The sequence below is a fragment of the Papaver somniferum genome, chromosome 8 (genome assembly GCF_003573695.1).
Source record: "Papaver somniferum cultivar HN1 chromosome 8, ASM357369v1, whole genome shotgun sequence".
Taxonomy (NCBI): domain Eukaryota; kingdom Viridiplantae; phylum Streptophyta; class Magnoliopsida; order Ranunculales; family Papaveraceae; genus Papaver; species Papaver somniferum.
In genome coordinates this window covers 18880770-18886769 of record NC_039365.1, presented here as the reverse complement: position 1 = coordinate 18886769, position 6000 = coordinate 18880770, and the positions used below count along the sequence as shown (strand labels likewise).

Sequence of the window (6000 nt, the reverse complement as noted above, 5' to 3'; positions counted from 1 at the left end):
AGTGTGTTTATTTTTTGCTGACTCAGCGTCTGAATCTGGCACGGCCCCTAACTCAGCTCGAGTCAGATCGTTTATCTATATATTTTGAGTTATCTAACTCGTAATCTGAGTCAGACGTAACTCCTGACTCGGATCCATTTGAGTCAGGAAACAGAATTCCCTTGACTCATGGGACCAAGCCACTGACTCAAAAATAAACATATCAAACCAGATCCAGACGAGTCAGATCCAGACGAATCAGATTCAGTCACTCAGATGATCGGAAAAAAAAAAGAGGTGTAAAAATCACTAGTTTGTAGTTGTGTCTGTGTTCGAGTCATTGTGACAAGAATGGTTACGACTCAAGGTTCAAGCCCAATAAACTACCCAGCTTCATATTCCAGGCACTTCTGTCAACAAAACAAAAATAGGCAATTTCTCTCTCTCAGAGCTAGGTTGAAATCTCAGATTGGGATTTCATTAACTAACAGAGTTCAACTAACCCTTTCTACTTCTTCTTGACTTGAAGTGAGTTCAACTAACCCTTTCTTCTTCTTCTTCACTTGAAGTGAATCCAAACAATGTTGTTATCATCATCAACACTAATCGAATACAAAAACCTCGCATTTCAAATCGGATTATCAATCCTTCTAACTCTAATCCTCACAATGCTTCAACTCCCAATCCGATTTCTCGAAGGTCTTAATACTAAATCTGGGTTTCGTCCAGCAATCCGCAGACCAAGTGATAACAACACTTCTGTTGAAGGCTATCAAAATTTAGATATTTAGTAGTGTTTCCGTTTCTTGCAGCATTGGTTCTTCTGTTTCTTGGACTATTGCAAATTGAAGAAGAAGGTAAGTGCTTACTAATAAATTTCCCATTTTTATGCAATTGCTTACCATGGTCTGCATTTGCAAAGAAATGGCATTGTTTATGGCTTGGTGGGTTTCATTAAGTCATGTACTTTATCGTACAGGATTTTGTATTTGTCATAACAGCTATGCTTGTCACCTATGTTGTTTATGTTACTCTTGTTTGTGAAAAATTTACAGAATGTAGTTTAAGTTGTAATCAGCTAGGCATCCTTATTTTTACGAATCTAGTAATCTGAATCCCGACCCTATGAATAGTGTTACCGAATGAACTCAAAGTTTGATTTTTTGGTACTCAAATGTGTTTCTTTGAATTTTCCATTTTGAACTGTTTGGTTGCTTCTTTTTTTTTCCTCCCAAGAGTCTTATCGGGCATGAGTTAATAAATATTGGCTATATCTTTACCATACACGATTAGATGTAGCCTGTAACTATAGTTTATCGCCTTATCAGCGATATAATAGGAATTGGCCACTGATTAGAACCTGGATGGGGTTCTAATTGAGGAGGCCCAAACAGACCAAAATAAGAATTCAACAGATTAAGCTTTCAATGACCAAAAACCAATACCCTAACTCGTATTTATCAGTTTACACTTTCACTCCATTAGGTGACTAGGATAATTAAAAGAAAGTTACTAAACACTTGTACTCAACAGACACTACTAATGTCGCGTCAACTCTGACGAGTCTCCTTGGTGACGTTGCTGTTGTGGCCAATTCCTGTCAGGATATTGCAACGATGAACGGTTGAAGTTGTGATCTTTTTACCCTTAAGTTAGGAGTAGGTGGACAAAATTGGACTCTATGAGATAGTGAGTTGTTCTTATGAAGGATTCTCTTGTAGACTCTGCTCATTTCCTGAAACTTCCACGCAATTATACATCCCATCTTTGGAATTTTTGGATGGGAACAATTTCTGAAAACCATTATATTGCGCGACAAATATATACAACTGCATCAGAGGCAAGTGAAACAACAATAAGTAACTCGTTGCAGTTTATATGAGTAAGTTTTCTGCTTGAGAACCTTTAAAATGTTTCCGGATGTGAATTTATATGAAGGCATCTTTCTGATATTATGTTTGAATAATCCACAGGCACTACGAGCTCAAGCTCTCAACGCTAAGTACTTTCCTTACCATGATTTAAAGCAAGAACCCCCTCATCACTGCAGAAACTCTAGCTGGATACGGCAAAGCATCAAACATGGTCTTCAGATCATTTTTACTTATGTGGGGCACAAAAGTTAATATTTAGACACACAGCTGATACTTACATTGGAGACTCCACTACAAGCTTGGGATGATCTGCATCTACCAAGGGGTGACCCAGCTCATTGATCATAAGACTGCTTGATGGAACATACCACTGCTTAGGGATGTCTCCACACCACTAGAAGTTGCTTTCGTTTACACCATCCTCTGCAAATAAATCAACCAGATAATCTTATTTCACTACAAGCTCCATTTATCAGCAACTTTGCAAGCAACACCAGCCTAACCCAATGCCAACTAATTTTATAACATCCTTTTGGCTCAAGTTTTGGGAGCTTAAAGTCCCCCTACAAGCTTCAGATAATTCTCTGGAAAGTTCTGTTAAACATTCTTCCAGTTAAGGCCAAGCTATTCCGTACAACTATCATCTCTCAGACCTGTGTTTTGTGTAACTCTCAGCATCCATTTGATCTGGATCATCTTTTCCTGCAGTGGAGCTTTGTAAAAGGTTTCTGGAATGCTAGTCCTTCTTGGAGCATCCCTCTCATCAACATATGCAATCTTGGATGGCTACTTGGCATCTGGCAGAGGCTATGCCGTGGGTTCCTCAGCAGGGGTGGACTTGTGTTGTCTTTGAAACTGCTAATACAGATATTAAGTAGCCATCACTGTCAACATCTCAATCCCACTTGTGGCAGATACTCATGGATTCCTTCTGGTGCTGGAGCTAGCCCACCGAGTCGAAGCCCACAACATCATTGTAGAAGGAGAGTGTCAACAAGTTTGCTTCATACTGCAGGAAAAACAAAGAGCATGCCTTGGAGAATCACTCACCTTATTAACGAAATTGGCGCAAAGGCCCTTGAACTCAGTAGAGTTCTCTTTTGTTCTGGAACGAGCCAACACTCTGGCTCATGATCTAGCATATTATGCTAAAGGGCACGTCCAAGCTTAGTGGACTGCTAGGTCCCTTCTTTTTACCCCGGAGCATAACTGCTTCAATTTTTGTTTTTCTGTTTCTTTGCTTTTTGTTTTAGTTTCCTTGGTTTTGTGTTTTTCTGCTCCAAGCAGAGTCCAAAAAGAAAAACATGCAATGGCGACAAGTTAAATAACATTACATAATAAACAAAATTATAGTTGAATGCGGATTGCAGGAAAATTATAGCTGAATACTGGAAAAAGGTTACTCCAGGTTCGAGTGCATTCTCAATTGCCAGAAAACTTAAAGACATCAAACTACAAATCAGAGTCTGGAACAAGGAAGTGTATGGCAACATCTAAACCAACATTGAAGAATGCAAGCAACACTTAACTTGGCTACATACTCACTATTTCAGAACTGACAGAGGACAAGCCCTAGCTGATGCTAGAAAGCAGCTCAAAAACTGGCATGACATAGAAGAGAAATTCTGGAAAACTAAGAGCAGGGATCAACTTATTAAGCTGGGAGACCAAAACACAAGCTACTTTCATAGAGCCACAAAGAGTAGAGCAAGAAGGAATAGAATAGAATCTATTCAAACTGAAGAAGGTAACTGGATTACTGAGCATCAAGAGGTTAAAGACTGCTTTACCAACTACTTCTCTCACATGGCAACTGCTGAAACAACTCATCCTTCTTCTGAAATCATCAACCTTATCCCTCAAACCATAACTGCTGAAGACAATTCCATCCTCAACAGAAAACCTGAACCTGGAGAAATTAAAGCTATTTTATTTAGTATGGCAAATGACAAAGCTCCAGGGCCAGACGGATTCCCACCAAACTTCTTTAAACTCAACTGCGATATTATTGGTAATGACATTGTCTCAATGGTTCAACACTTCTTCCTTTCTGTACACCTACTAAAAGAGATGAATGCCACCTTTATAGCTCTCATCCCCAAAGTAGATAACCCTACCTCCCCTAGTCACTTCAGACCTATAAGTCTCTACAACACAACCTACAAAATCATTTCTAAACTCCTAGCTCAAAGAATGGAGCCTTTAATAAACAAAATCATATCTCCTTACCAATCTGCTTTCATTCCTGGAAGGAAAATCTCTGACACTATAGCTATTGCTCATGAAATAATTCACACCATGAGGTCTAAAAGAGGAAAAAAAAGGAAATTCTGGCACTATGGGCATAAAAATTGAAATGGCAAAGGCCTTTGACAGAGTGGACTGGAGCTTTCTAGTGACAATTATGAAGAAAATTGGCTTTGATGATCAATGGTGCAACAAGATCAATCAATGCATATCAACCTCCACATCAGCTGTTCTCATCAATGGTTCTCTTGATAAATTCTTCAAACCCTCCAGAGGCCTAAGGCAAGGTGGTCCCCTGTCACCTTACCTGTTCTTATTCTGCATGGAATCTCTCTCAAGGACTCTTCTGCACGGTGAGGAGATGGGAATAATCAATGGGATAAAGATCTACAAAGCTGCTCCTCCTATAAGTCACCTCCTCTTTGCTGATGACTGCATGATCTTCTGCAAAGAAAATCCAACTGAAGCTCTAAATATCATGCAGCTACTACAGATATTTGGCAGTACTTCTGGGAAACTAATCAACTTTCATAAATCTGGAGTTTCCTTCAGCAAAAATACAAATCCAGATCTCATTCCTTAAATTAACAACTCTATAGGAGTTCAAGTCCTTCAACTAGATGATAAATACTTAGGATCACCTCTATTCACACATGGAAGCAAAATCAACTCTTTCAAGCCTGGAGTTGAAAAATTGAAGCTAAGACTCACTGGATGGAAACATACCCCCCTTAATCCTGCTGGCAGAGAGGTAATCATCAAATCTGTAACTTCATCAGCTTGTATTTACCAAATGAACTGCTTTAAGGTGTCTAAGAAAACTTGCAAAGACATCAACAATCTTCAAAGAGACTTCTTCTGGGGAAAAAATATAGAAAATCCTTCTGGTTATTATCCTAAGGCATGGAACTATTCAACATCTTTATGATAACAAAAATTGGTTGGAGACTGGAGCAGGATTAGGACTCTATATGGTACAAGCTTATGGATGCAAGATATCTTCAAGGTAGAAATGTTCTCAGCATGGATACAAATTCCAAAGATGGAGACTCTTGGATATGGAAATGAATCCTAGAAGGCATAATCAACATACAACAACACTGCTCCTGGAGAATTGGTAATGGCAGAAGGATTCAAATTTGGGAAGATTTATGGATCCTAAATACCAATGCAAGAATTGAAAAACCACAGCACTGCCCTCACTACATAAATAAGCTAGAATCCTTGCTTCTCCCAAATGAAAATTGGGATGAAAATCAAGTTTCTAACCTCTTTAGCATGGAGGAAGCGGCTGTAATTGTTAATCTTAAGACTCACCCAAATGAAGATGACAGAATAATCTGGAACTTCAATGACACAGGAGTGTTCTCTGTTAAGGAGATGTACAAGGAAAAAACCGATCATCTATACAGAAATGATCCTCCAACTGGCAATTGGGAAGCCATTTGGAACATGGATGTGGCTCCAGTTATCAAAAATTTTATCTGGAAATGTGCTCATGGAATTCTTCCACAAATGCCAAAAAAACTAGCATACTTCATTACATCAACCTTATATGCACTGTTTGCAATAGTGGGGAAGAAAAATCCATGTCTCACATGTTTCTAAATTGCACTACTGCTACCCTGGTGTGGCAGGAAATCCTTGGAAACTCTCATACTATCTTTGATAACAATACTATCTTTATTGACTGGTTGAATTCCTGGTTCCAACTTGGAAACACTGAATGCAGCATTTATGCCACCACATGTTGGTATATTTGGAAAGCCATATGTGAGGTTATATTCAAACAAATTCAGCCTAATGTGGGAGCTATTTCTATCAGAATTAAGTAGCATTTGTGCACTCACAATAGAATACATGCGATGCCAGATCATATCATGAACAATTTTCCTCTCTT

The 6000-nt window shown here is 38.8% G+C and overlaps 1 long non-coding RNA gene across 1 annotated transcript; it reads left to right on the top strand.

The window, feature by feature from the left end:
- The first annotated feature begins 419 nt into the window (after positions 1-419).
- LOC113303647 lies at positions 420-3165 on the top strand. The gene is made up of 3 exons (XR_003337645.1): positions 420-836; positions 1513-1861; positions 1953-3165. It is a non-coding gene; the product is annotated as an uncharacterized LOC113303647 (long non-coding RNA).
- The last annotated feature ends 2835 nt before the right edge of the window (positions 3166-6000 follow it).